The sequence below is a fragment of the Octodon degus genome, unplaced genomic scaffold (assembly GCF_000260255.1).
Source record: "Octodon degus isolate 3935 unplaced genomic scaffold, OctDeg1.0 scaffold00292, whole genome shotgun sequence".
NCBI classification, from domain to species: domain Eukaryota; kingdom Metazoa; phylum Chordata; class Mammalia; order Rodentia; family Octodontidae; genus Octodon; species Octodon degus.
This window is the reverse complement of record NW_004524868.1, coordinates 1,199,017-1,213,692: the sequence shown is the minus strand read 5'-3', so window position 1 is coordinate 1,213,692 and position 14,676 is coordinate 1,199,017. Positions and strand designations below refer to the sequence as shown.

Genomic DNA, 14,676 nt, shown 5'->3' with positions numbered 1-14,676 from the left:
CAAGTCAGAAGAAATCACCAGGAGTGAAAAGACATCCTAAATTTGGGAAAAAATCTTAACCAACAATCATTCAAACCAAGGACTTCTATCAATAGCTACAAAAAATCAAGCCCTCAAAATATAAAGACCCAATCCAAAATTGTCTTTTGAGATGAATACATACTTCTGAGAGGAAGAAATATTATGGCAAATAAATACACAATAAAAAAGTTCCACATCACTGGTCATTTGAGAAATTCAAATTAAAAGTACATTGAGATACCATCTCACTCCATAAAGAAGGGCTATCATAAAGAAATCAATTAATAACTAATGCTGAAGAGGCTGTGGGAAAAAAGGAACCCTTCTTTACTCTTGATGGGAATGTAGACTAGTGCAACCACTCTGGAAATCAGTGTGAAGACACTAGGACTGGAAATCCCTTTCAAGCCAGTTATACCCCTTCTTGATATTTTCCCAAAAGAACAGAAATCATCATACAATAGTGGTACATGTGCATGCATGCTTATAGCAGCACAATTTGTCATATCCATATTTTGGAAACAATCAAAACACCCATCACCTGATCAATAGGTGAAAAAGATGTGGCATTTTTAAACAATGGAGTCTTAGGTATAAAGAAAGACAATCTTGAGGCCTTTATAGGCAAGTGGATACAATCTAATCAACTACATCAAGACAGCAATGTGTAATACAAAACTCATGGTTAAATACTCAACTTTTCATTAAAATGTGTATCATTACTAATGTTTTATCAATTATTATTGTACTCTCTCTAAAATAAATTTATTTATTTATTTATTTTGTTTTTGATTTATTTATTTATTTTAGTGGCTGGCTCAGTCCACCTTGGGGTCAGAGCTGGTACAGAATGCAGTGCCAAGGATCGAACTGTGGTCCCTATACACTTACTAAAGCTTGCCGGAGCAGGCACTATAGACTGCTAAGCTATCTCATTTCATAATGACTTTTTGTTGTTCTTCAATACGAACACCATTTAAGTAATTATTGTTGATCTTAATACATTGTAATATTTAGCAGATTTACAGTCATGGTCCTCCAAACTTTTGGACCATGTCTCATTCAGTGAATAGATTAGATTATAGTACACAGTAGACAAAGTGCAGATGATGGTTTTGAAGGAAAATACAAGGTACAAGACAGAAAGTATAGTGCCAGAGTATGAATGACTATGTATGTCCCCAGAAAGGGAAACATATCCTTGAGTAGTGAAAGGGCAGGAGAGCCTTCATATTCTTTTTGTAACACTATTTTAAAAGAAGTCACTTAAGTTAATTTAAATGTACATAAACTCAAGCACGCATCATATCACATGTAGCTGATAATAAACCCCCTAAGAGAAGTGAAGATCATAAAAATAGGGAAAAAAAAACAACTTGGTAAACAAGGTAAACATTAATCCATAATGTCCTATGACTGGAATATGGCCAACAGTGTCTGAAAAATGTACACCTTGTGACAATTATTATGTAGCATTCTTGTAAAATTCCTGAAGATGAGTTAATGTGGTAATATGGTTACCATGGAAAAATGAAAAGTATATAATCTGGAGATAATTTCTAAACCAAGGCGAATATGTTCTGTTTTTTTGTCAGACTCTTGGTCATCAGCTTCAATAAAGCAGTTTTGTTGCTGACAAAACAACAACGAAAAAAAGAATTTCTAAGAATATTGAGATCAAATGTGTAACTTCAAGGCACCTCTCGAATATTGCCTAATTTATAATTTCTGCATTACATAAGATTTAAGACCTCGTCAGACACATAGATTTTCTATTACACCTTATCTTTGTTTTCAGAACCTTCAAGGCAGTATGATGATGCGAAAGGAAGTGGTTATGATGATATTGAAGAAGTACTTCTTCTTGAAATTCCTTCTTTCCCTGGGAAGAGTGAGAAAAACTTTGTTCCTGAAAAAAGAGATGGAGCCAGGTATTTTCAGACAGTCAGGTAAACAGCTCTTTCTACAATCCAGTTACATTCATAGGAAAGATGAGTGGACCCATTGATTATAAGTATTCCTTTGGTATAAAAATTTAGATAGATTTGTGTAACTAGGCAATATCCACTCTTCTCTAACACTGGTACTCATCACAGTGGCCAGCCTTTTTTAACAGAGAGAAGCAACCAGAACTGCAACAGGAAGTATCATCCAGCAACTGAAGTATTCTGGTTGGAATGGAGGGCATTTTCTGCTACAGTATGAGTTGTAGAAATGCTTTGTTTTGCTCTCATTTTCATACCCCAAACCAATATTCTGAAAATAAATATAGGGGCCTTTTTAAATTATGAAGCATTGGTAGATTTTTTTCATGGTAAGGTAAATTACATATATGAGCTCTAAGTACCACTTTAAAGAAACAATATAATCATATTTTTGAAGTTGATATTGGGTAAAATTAATGCAGTGTGTAAAATGACTTTAATTTGAGGCTCATAAAATTTCTTCACTTGGAGGAAGAGATGAATTCTCTTCATTTCCATTGTTTCTGTTGATATAAAAGTACAGAGAGTCTGCTCATCCATGGACATGTGGTGTATAAGGAGCAAATTGCTATGGGATTAGTTGAAGTGTTCCTTTTATTGTCATTTGTAAGAGGACTCCAATTATTCTCATGGATGCTTGGAGATCAAGTGTGTTCTATTATTGAGACACTGAGGAGTCTTGAAGGGCTGTATGCTGTATCTATTCCTTAAAGATTCATGCCTGGTGTGTAAAAAAACCACTGATATCGCTTTCCCTTGCTTTGCCATTAGTATCACTCCTCCTTCTGTTACTCAGATTAAGATAAGGTTCTATATAAAAATAGTGAGTACAAGGTATTAAGCTGGGATTGGTGGGATACACCTCTAATTTCATCACTAGGAGGCAGAACCAGTAGCCTGCCTGTGAGTTCAAGGCCAACCTGGGTAACGTAGTGAGTTTAAGACAGGCTGAACTTAAGACCCAGTCTCAACTCCTGCCTCTCAATAAAAAAAGAGCCAGTATGAGGCAATTCTACCTTGCATTTCAGATATTTCCTGTCTCCACACTGATATCTCATAGCCCTTCCTTAACTAGTCTTTTCTTTTGCAATCACACCATACACTGTTTATCTTTCATCACTCAAACCTTCACTCTCTTTTAGTGTTTCAGGCAACTCTCTTCAGGCTCTCAAGAAGCCACCCTCTGTTTCATTGGAGAGAAAGAATCCCCTGTGGCCTTGAGACAAGAAGAAATTGGGTATGATGATATTGAGCTTGGAGTCATATAGTGAGCTTGGTGCCTTCTTTGGAGCAACCATGTGTGCAGATAGCTCCTCTCTGATTGGTTTCTCAAATAAATGATAACTCTGTCTTCTTTATGGTTGCAAAGTCTTAATATGTGTCTGTTATAAATTATGTTATTCATCGTGAATATTCAAACCTTGACTTACCAGTGTTATTCTCTTCAATAATGAGGTACATTGACTCCCAAAAGTGCGTCCTCATACATGTTATTTTCAGTTGAAGATTCACGTTATTTTCTCAGTCTACTTTCTTGCCTTCCTTTAGGTGCAGAGATATGGTTTATTTGAATAGTATAAAATATGAAAAGTCATCCTGAACTCTATGCTCACATTTAGGAGGATTATCAGAAATTGAGACCATGCCTGGGAGTTAGCTCAGTGGCTGAGGTGCCTTCCTGAGAAGCAGAAGGTCCTGAGTTTGAAACCCAGTACCTAAAATGAAAAACAAAATCTCAAAACAGAAAACCCCACCCAAGTTCCCAAAGTGACTATTCCAAAAACTATTGCATTCATCCTTTCCTAAAACTTAGAAGCCTAATGAAAAGTGAATGGAGTCATTGAGCTGGAAGGGATATGAACATAGCTCTTTTAAATTTACTAAATATTATAATATGTAAAATTTATTTGTCTATACATTTATACTTTACTACAAAAGCCTTGCCTTTCTCTGTTTAGTTATTTTATTGGTTCATTTTTGCAATAAATGATGAGTATTTTCTTCATGAAGAGTGATACATGTGCATAATACATCTTAATTCATTTTAATCCCGTCCATTCCTTCCCATCCTCCTTTCTCCATCTCTTTGCCCTCTTTATTTTTACAAAACTTCTCTCTCTGTGTTCCCTATAGAACCTCCAAACATTCTCCTCCCCTTTAAAATTGCACTTCTTTTTATTCATCTAATTCTATTGTATTTTATTTTCCACTTGTTTTAATTTATGTTTTAATCCCCCCTCCCCGGTTCTTGTTTAGATCCCCAACTACTGTAACTTCCCCAAGTGCAAGAGCTCTCGAATTGACTATATTTACTGTAGATTTTTCCCCTCTTAAAATGTTAGCACATATTTCCTGTAGCTGAGTGGGATGGGTTAGTGAAGTGTTGCCATTCTTCTGCCTTAAATGCAAGAATGAGTAATTCAAGACTTCAATTATTTTCATGCAAGCATAATGAATATTTTCACACTAACATCTTAACTGTATAGTTTTTAATTATAACTTTGGATATATTTACTCTCTTTTAATATCTTGTTCAAAGGTAAGATATTTTGTTTATGCCAATCATATTCAGGAAATAATGAATACTTTGTAAGATTCATTAGGGATTTTTGCAGTAACTGGTCAAAAACTTCCCAGTCAAAATATATTTCAGACTACAAACTTCACATTTTGAAATCTACTTTCTCTTTACCACTTCAAGTACTTAATTTCAGTAGTTTTAGAAATAGGCAGTAGCAACCTGTATGGCTATCACTGAGAACTTTGGGCACCTTTAAAGTTGTGTTTGATTGTGGTTTAAATCTGTTTTTTTCTCTCTGAGGTAATTCTCTTAACTCTCTGCACTATACCATATTTTGCCTCATGTCTCTCAATTTTGAATAAGTTGTTACTTTGTGTAATTTTGAAAATTATATTTCTTATCTTTCAAGAATTAAAGTAAGATAGTGTAATCATCACATATTGATGAGGCACGATCTCCTTGGAAATATACATAATTTATTTTAAAGGTTATTTTACTACAGGAAGAGATACATAAAAGAAAGTCAGAATAAGTTTACTAAGTTTATGAATGTAACAGGAATATATTTGGAATCTATATAAAGGCTATTGTAGTGTTTTCTGGAAGGTTGTTAAAAGACCTTACTTCACTAGAAAGTAAATTTATTTTTGTTGTTTTTTAAATGAATAAATATATTTTATAAAATATATCTGAAAGTGTACAAATTCTACACTTGTATAAAATGTACTAACATTTTTAGTAGAATTGTTGTGTATGTTTTACATGTTCTTGTCCTATTAGCATGATTTTTCAATCTATCTATCTATCTATCTATCTATCTATCTATCTATCTATCTAATATATATATAATACACAGATTATATATCTTTAACTTATAAGGTCTTAAATGAATGAATCTGATGATGGAAAAATAAATGGTGGTACAGGAAAATGGTTAAAGGAAGCAAGAAAAAATTTGAAATATTTGATGTAAAAATACCAATTTCCTATGATGAAAATAATTATTATGTACTGAAAACATATATTAATAAAAGCCAGAAAAGGAAATAAAGGCAACTACCAAATGTTTATTTATCCTAATTCTTTTCCACAGGATTTAGAAATTAATGAGTAAGAATAAATATACACAAACTGTAAAAAAAAAAAAAAAACAACTTTATGCAGTGGAAATGTGCTGTAAAAGTATTATATTTTTATTTATATTTACTTATTTTTAACGCAGTTTTAGTAAAGAGATTATAGGCTCTCACTACACAGATTGGACCTGTAGTGATGTTCCTGTTTTCAGCCTCCCAAGTGCTGGGATTACAGGCATGTGCCACCATGCCCAGTCCTAGTTGCTGTCTCAGGAAAACCTGAGCGCTGTGCCAGATAGCTCACTGGAAATGCAATCCTGATTCCTGTGCCTGTCCAAGCAAGTTCTTTATTCTGCTGAGCTATTTGGCTGGTGGAAGCATTACCATTAAAATGAAAACTAGAATCAAAAATAAGTGGAATAGATTTGAAAACAAAGTACAAAACATCAATGAAACAAAGAGCTGGTTCTTTAAAAAAGCACAATTAAAAAATCCATAGCCAGAATGCATGCACATGTACACATCATAGGAACATACACACACACACACACACACACACACACACACACAGGTTTCAAATATGAAGAAAATCAGAAATAAAAAAGTCATAACTGTTGTTGCAGATGTACAAAGAATTTATAGAAGTTGCTATGAACAACAATATGCAAAAAAATTTGGTAATTTGTAAGAAACATACAAATCTTTAGACACATTTATTTTCAAGATTGAATCATGAAGAAACAGAGTATCTGAACAAACCAATAATGAGGAATGAGTTGAATCCATAACAAAAAATTTTCCATGAAACAAACTTCCAGAAGAAAGTGACTTCCATGAAGAATTCCACAAAACCTTCACAAAACAACCAGTGAAAACTGTTTTGAAACATTGAAAACATAGAGGAGAGTAAGTTTTTCTAAATGCATTCTTTGAGGCTAGAATTGCTGTTGAAACAAAACTAGAGATGGATATGTCAAAAGACAGCAGTAGCCTAATGTTTTTGATTAAAATAAAAGTAAACGTCTTAAAAGTAATAAAAAAATGTATTCCAACAGCACATTAACGAATTATTTTCTCTACACATGGTGATTTATTCATTTAATCCTAGCATCATGGGAGACTGGGGAAGTAGGATCATAAGTTTGGGCCTACTCACAGCAATTTAATGAATTTCCACGACCTTATCTCAAAATTTAAAAAAAAGAACAAAAAGAAGTACAAAGGCCTGGAGATGTAGTTCAGTGTGAAGGTCCTGGTTTCAAACCACAGTTTCAATTTTTTTTTACTGTAATCAAGTGAGACTTATCCCAATCATGTAAGTATTGCTCATCTTGTGCAAGTAACCACAATAACACAGCAACAGCATGAAGGATGAAATAATGTGATAATCTCAAAAGGTGCAGAGAAACCTGTTGACGAAGTTCAACATTCTTTTATGTTAAAAGCTATGAAGCAATTAGTTTTAGATGAAATGTACCTGAATTTAATAAAACCTGTTAAATAAAAGACAGTGGTGACTTAAAATGGAGGAGAAATATGAAATTTCTCCCTCTCAGAGCCAGGTCAAGACTAGGATGTCTACATTCATCAATTTTATTCAATAGAGCACTGGAACCCTACTCTGAGTAATTAATCAATTGAAACAAAAAGAGTCATCAAATTTAGGAAAAAAGAAAACCAAATTGTCATTGTTTACAGATGACATGATTTTATATGTAGAAAGCCCCAAATACTACACAAAAATACTGTTATAAATAAGAAATGAAGTCAGCAAATTTTCAGGATTAAAAGATTCAAATGGATCATTACCATTGTTTTAGATATGAGAACAAAAATTATTAAAATAGAAGTAAAAAGGTCTCAAGGCTTTTGTAGATAAATGCATGCAAGTAGAGAGTATATTGGTAAGTGAAATAAATTGGACTTACATGTGCTAACATTGTATTGTCTCACTAGTGTGACAACATTGAAAAGTAAATAAATTATAAATGTACAGTAGATACTGTGAGAGGGAAGAAATTTATTCAATGGGAAGGAAAATCTGGGTGAGGAAAATGAGCAAAGAAAGAAGGGGAAAGATATATTTAGGTATATACATAGAATAATTTTGATGATTATACTACCAGTTTGTACTGGTTTTTGAAAGGAGAATATAATGCTTAACTTTATTTATTCTTATCTTTTTCTTATTTTTTTTCATTAGACCAATTTTCCACTTTTATACCTGGTAACCTAAACAACCAATTTGAAGATACCATCATGCAGTACAGAAACCATCACTGAATTTCTATTATTTGTTTAGCGAAATTTTGAATCATTTTTAATGCTGTTTTTTGTTATAATTTTTTATTCTTTAAAAAATAAAAAAAATGTAAAAGATCATTCTGATTTATAGTGGCTACAAAAATGTGCGGGAAGAAATTTAACCAAAGATGGAAGAGCATTTTTAGTGAAAACTCTAAAAAAACGGTTAGAGTCATAGAAAAGTAGCAGCACCACCCTCAAAATAGAATCAGTCTGAAAAATCCTCAGAAAACTAAAATTAGAGGTTTCATTTGACCTATTTCCCTTCTTGGTATCTTGCTCAAAGAAGTAAAAAATTAATAGCATTTGGTATATACCCACCCACGTTTATAGCAGCACATTTTGTAATCACAAGATCTTGGAAACTGCAAGGTTTCAGAGCCTAATTGACTAATTGCTCAGAGTAGGGTTCCAGTGCTCTATTGAATAAAATTGATGAATGTAGACATCCTAGTCTTGACCTGGCTTGACCATTAACCAATGATGTGGGTAACAGAAGTGCTGTAATTAGATTATGGATATGATGAGTATTTATTGTGTGGACTTTACTTCTTCCTTATCAGAATGAGTATGGATGTTCTCCTCAACTTATATCCTAGAAGGTACTGATGCACAGCTTCTTGAAAAGTGGTTCTTGTCTAAGTACTAGGTACAGTCCCTCAAAACCACTTTCTATTTCAGTGTTGTAATGTATGTTTAGAATAAATGAAGTAACTCTAAGTTTATTCTGTGAATACAATGAATTCAAATGATAACTTGCAAGCACAATTCAAATAACGAACTCACAAACACAGGAAGTACCTAATCAGTCTTCAAATTCCACCCCAGGATGCACCAGTTAGAGAAAGAAAAAAACAATGAGGCTTGCAGTTTCTGACCTCAAATGTAAGCTCATAAGATAACACATTGTATAGATTCAAAGGATTTACCCTTCTGATCACTCAAGTAAAGTTATTTTCTGTCATACTTTTGTGATACAACATGATTTCTAAGTGTCCCAGTTCTACAGTTCCTCAAAAAAAAATCAAAATAAAATAAAGTGAAATGTGAGCATTAAACACACTCTGCAGTGTTATTAATAGCTATGGGGTGTGTCTCTGTGATCCTATCTCCAGCTATTACTTTCTCTAAATGTGTTTGTATTTTATTTTCAAGCTATCTTCTGCTTTTCTTCATGCTTCATATATTCCCTCTGCCTGATATCATCTAGTGTGTGTGGGGGGGAATTTTACTCTTCCTTATTCCTCCAAAATGTTACTCAAAAAGTATTTATGGATATTTTGGTGTTAAAGGGCAAGTGAGAAAGAGTATCCTTTATTTAAGATGACAAGCTAACATACCTTTATAATCTTACTGCAGTTATATACCAGCCTTTCCACTAAAGTGAATTTCTTCTTGTATATTTTCATGTTTACCCAATTATGACTATCACTTTGTACAGCCTTTGCTCTTTCCATGGGATTTCTTAATCACTTTCTCATGTTGCTGAAAGCTTCCATATAGAGTTCTGAAATTCACCCTTGTTCCTCAGATCCAGAGAAGTAACAGGAAAGTAAGCTGATAAACATCCTTCCTCCAACACAGGAAAAGTAGGAGAAAACACTCTGCTTCAGAGTATATGCTTTCTTCATAGCCAAGAAGTCAAATAGTTTTCTCAAACAATCACACTTGGACAGTCTGGATCTCCTATTTTTTTTTAACATGATGTATATAGACTGACCCAGCTGCAGGAAATTAGTACATTCTGCTGAACCACCTACCTGTGTGTCTTGTGCTTTCATCCAATAGAGACCTCCCAACTTTCCAAACAGGAAAATGACATAGATTTAAAAAATGGATCACACCAATTGTAGATGATTAAGGACATACTAGATTTACATTTGGAATATAAATCCAATTGTAATAATTGGACACTCTAAGTCCCTAAAACACAATAACATGCAACATTGACTTACTCTTCTCCATAACTCCCTCTCATTTCCTGAATGTAAAGACAACTACCATTATTCTCCTTGGCATAGGATAATTTTCTGCTACAGGCCATTATGTTAGTAAATGGAAATGACTCTAATGGTGCACAGAAAAACATCTTGCACCTTTTGTAGTATCCAATTAACAGTTATTCAAGAGACCTTGCTAATCTCTACTTGCCAGAAAACTGGTATGACTCACATATGTTAGATTCCTCTGAAATATCTACAGCGTCTACAGAATTCACTGAACTATCAATCTCATCTTAAATGAAGCTCAGGGATAAAAAGGCATTTAATTGATTAAATTTGATTTTGATTTGTATAAGTATGTAAAGTGATATTGTTTGATATAATTTGGCTCCCAAGTGAAAGATGATGCTAAGAAAATATATCTCAAGAGGTGTAATTTGTTTTACATGCCACAGAAATGTGAGAAATATTAAGAGCTGCCCATTGCTAATAACAACAGAAATGACAGAATCCAAGGAGTTAACCACATCAGTGTGTGTGCCATTTCTGGGCATAGGGAGAAGTGGTTGACCTGGTGAGTGAAGCACAGTGAGTAGCGCAAAGGTTAGTGAGTCACTCCAAAATGCGGAGAGGGCTGTTGGGGAGAAAATGAGTGTAGCAAGCAGGAAAGTTCTGATGCTATATTTTCCCAAATAATTTTATCTCTTGACAGTAGCCACAGAAATAAATCTGTGGCAACAGTCTGTGCTGCTTACTGTGTTCATGACTCATAATTATCAGGAAAGTAGAACGGTTACTGTATTTTGAACTGAAGCAACAAGAAAGAGTGATTGATATAGTTGAGGAATAAATTACTGAGAGAGGATGTCAATGTCCCAAGACAAAAGAGAAAAAATAGAGTTTGAAAATATTTCTGACATGCTAAAGAATATTGAGACATCTACTTTTACTTTATTTTATTATTTTATATTTCAAAGAGTATAAAATAGTATGAAAACAGAAAAATTACAAATGATACAGAATTTCACTAAAGAGAACAATTTGAAATTCACAGTATTTATTGCAATAAATAGTATTGTCTAATTACTTGTACATATTACCAAGAATATGCATGCCAAATTGGAAGAAGAAAGAAAAAAAAGAAAGAAATATGTAAGAAGTCATGAAGTGTAAAATGACAAAGAGTTGGAAAAACAGAGGCCAAATAAATTAAGCAATAACTACTCCTTTCCATTGACCAGCAGAAATGCACAGTACAGTTGTCCAACCTTGATGTTGATCACATACATAGTTATATCTCTTTTCTTTCTTAAAATTTTTTATAACTTTTAATGAGAAAGAAATAACAACGGACAGTTTCAAAACAGGTTCATAGTATATTTACAATAATTAATACAGTGCATATAGTTGTCTTCATAGTAGTTATTCAGAGTCTAAGATACAGACATGATATCTAGTCCAAACAATATTGGTACAAATTTTGCTTCTCCTTGAACTAAGAGATAGTAACTGTATATCTATCCTATTTTGTATATGCATATTTTTTTCACTACAAAATAGTCCTTCATTTATATTCCCCTTTTTTGTTTTGTTTTGTCAGAGATGGGTGTTCAGTTGCTGTTAGAAGTTGTATTAGGAGAAGTCTTTAGAGGACCTTCTCATTCTTGATACATATTCAAATATTGTAAATACTTGAATTCAGCAAAGTAGCCCAATATAGTCCAGTAGTCCATAAGAGTAATGGGTTATAAGCAGAACTGGCAACTGTCATAAGTTGTTGACTTGAGCCTTTTACAAATCAGTATCTTAATCCGGCATTACTTTTTAATACCACGTGGTTATACTTTTCTGCTGGATGGTTGAGACCAAGTTAAAGGAAGACCTATATAACTAAAATGTAAGTTTTGTATCTGAAAAGGTCAGTCAAATCCCCACGGGATTTACCCTGAAACCATGTACATCAACTTGTTGATCTTTAGTCAGTGTCAGACATCTGAATGAGTCAAAACCATTGCTTGACCAATTTTTTTCTCTGTGAAAGCCTGAGAGTATTTTTTCCATTTAGGTGACTCTCCTTAGGCACACTATACATCATTGATCACTTTCCTCTGTGCTCCCATAATCTCCTTGAACAAAAAATGTGACACCACTGTATATCTCTTTTCTATACACTCTCTTTTATCCTTCTCTTCAACTCAGTGATTCTTTCTATTCAATAGGTTAGTTCTCTTTCCCAGTATCTATTGTACCCTTCAGATTTTATTTTGTCTTCCAAGTTCTCACATTAAGGAGACAATAAGATGTTTAAACATGTAGGTCTGATTTATTTTACTTAAGATTATGCTCTCTAGGGGCTAGAGAGACAGATGTATGATCTAAGTACCTTCCTGGAAAGCTCAAGGTTTCAGGTTTGATTCCTGGTAGTGTAAGCAATTCCAGCCTTGTACCTTACTGGCCACTAAAACCAGGCTTGGTGGTACACGCATACAATCCCAGTACTGGGGAGGCTGGGGCAGGAGAATTTCTATGAGTCCAAGCTGCTTAGCGAGATTATGTACTAAAAAATAAATGAATGAATAAATCTTAACAAAAGATTATGGTCTCTAGTTGCATCCATTGACTGAAAAAAATCCTTAAATGAATCATGTTTTATAGCTGAATAATGCTCTGTTTTGTAAAAATACCACATCTTTTTCCATTCCTCAGGTGATGGGTATTTGGGTTGGTTCCCAGATTTAGCTATGAGAAATGCACATATATCACTGTGGTAAGATGTTTTTGTTCTTCTGTAAACACACCCAGGAGAAGCCAGGGAGATGACTTAGTGGAATAAGTGCTTCCCTGGCAAGTGCAAAGGCCTGAGTTCAGTCCCTGGTTCCACTGGAAAAAAAAGAGAAAGAAAAAAGAAACATACCCAGAAGGAGAATAGCTGCCTTGAATGGGACCCCCAATTCAAGTTTTTTGAGATACCTTCACACTGATTTCCACAGTGGTTGTGCAAGTCTGCACTCCCTGCAACAGTGGAGAATTCCTTTTCCCACACAGCCTCTCCAATATTTGTTATTGACTGATATCTTGACTATAGACATTCTTTTTCTTTTACATTTTAATATTCTACTTATTATTTTTTGTTTTGCGTTATTTATTTTTTAAATTTACTTTTATTTTATTTTGAAAAGACAAATACAAGAACAAAAATCAGAAACAGTGCTGGGGAGATAGCTCAGTAGAATAAGCGCCTGCCCAACAAAAGCAAGGCTCTGAGATCAGTCCCTAGTACAGGAAAAAAAATCAGAAACAATGCAGAAACAGGGTGACATACAACAATACATATGCTACAGATTTTCAACACAAGAATAGCTGTTTAACAATGGCTAATATATCATCTATTTGCAGGGAGATGCCATCTCAAAAGTGTTTTAACTTGTATTTCTTGAATGATCAATGATATTCAACATTTTTTCATATATTTACCTGCTATTTGTATTTTTTTCTCTGAGGAATGTGTATTCATCTAAAATGTCCATTTTTGGACTGGATCTTTGAATTTATGAGTCTTGATTTTTAAAAATTCTTTGTATGTTCTAGACAGAAGCCCTTTGTCAGAGAGACAGTCACCTATACTTTTTTCTCAGTTCATGGGTTTTTGTTTTTCACTCTGTTGGAGATTTCTTTTGAAGTTCAGAAACTTTAAAAAAATATGATATCCCAATTGTTGATTCTTTGAAGAATGTTCTGTGTAGATTGATTTTTGTCCATATTCTTTCTTTCCTTTTTTTTTGTGGAACTGGGGATTGAACTCAGACCCTTGCACTTGACAGGGAAGCGTTTATTCTACTGAGCCATCTCTCTGATCCCTATCCATGTACTTCCTACTTATTCCTATGTCTTTAAGATTTCTACCTTCATTTTCTCCCAATGTTTAGTGTTTCCTTTTTAATATTTAAATATTTGATCCATTTTCACTTCAGTTTAGTGCATGGTGACAGTAATGAGTCAAATTTTAGCCTTCATCATGTAGAAGAGCAGTTTTTTACCACACAATTTATTTAAAAGGCTCTTTCTTCCAATGAAGATGTTTGGCTCCTTTGGTAAATGGAGTATGTTTGTATGTATTTGTAGTTGTGTCTCCATCTTGTAATCTGTTTCATTGATCCTCTAGTCTGCTTTATGCCTGTACCATGCTGATTTTATCACAGTAGCTTTATAATATAATTTCAGGTCAGAGATTGTGATGTCTCTGCCTTTACTTTTTGTTTTAACCTGGATTGCTTGTGATAATCTGGGTCACTTCTGATTCTAGATGAATTTTAGGAAAGTTATCTCTAGCTCGGTGAGGTATTTTTAATGTACTTTAATCAGGATTGCATTGAATAATCTTGTAAAATTTGGGAGTATGGCCATTTTCACAATGTTGGTTCTTATCCAGAAGCAAGCAAAATCTTTTCATTTTCTTCCCCTTTTAAAATGTAATTTAGTAAATGTCTAAAGGATCTCACTACACAGATCAGATTCATAGTGATCTTCCTGTTTTCAGCCTCCCAAGAACACTTGCCACCACATTCATTCTCATTTGCAGTCTCGGTGTGCCTTGGGGGCGTGGTCGGCAGTCACACCAGAGATCCATCCCCATCGCTGTGCTTGGTTAAACAGGCACTTCAGTCTGCTGAGCTATATTATTTCATTTTCTGAAATCCTCTTCGATCTCTTTTTTTCATAGTAGTATAATTTTCCCATTTACCTCCTTTGTGAGATTAATTCCAAAGTATTTACATTTTAAATTTTTTTTTCTTTTCAAAGTTTAATTGATAAACATGAAGCAATGA

At 33.8% G+C, this 14,676-nt stretch overlaps 1 pseudogene; it reads left to right on the top strand.

Annotated features, from left to right (window-relative positions):
* The window catches only part of LOC101586905, a 47,342-nt pseudogene extending 44,068 nt beyond the window's left edge, over positions 1–3,274 (top strand).
* Positions 3,275–14,676: the final 11,402 nt, after the last annotated feature.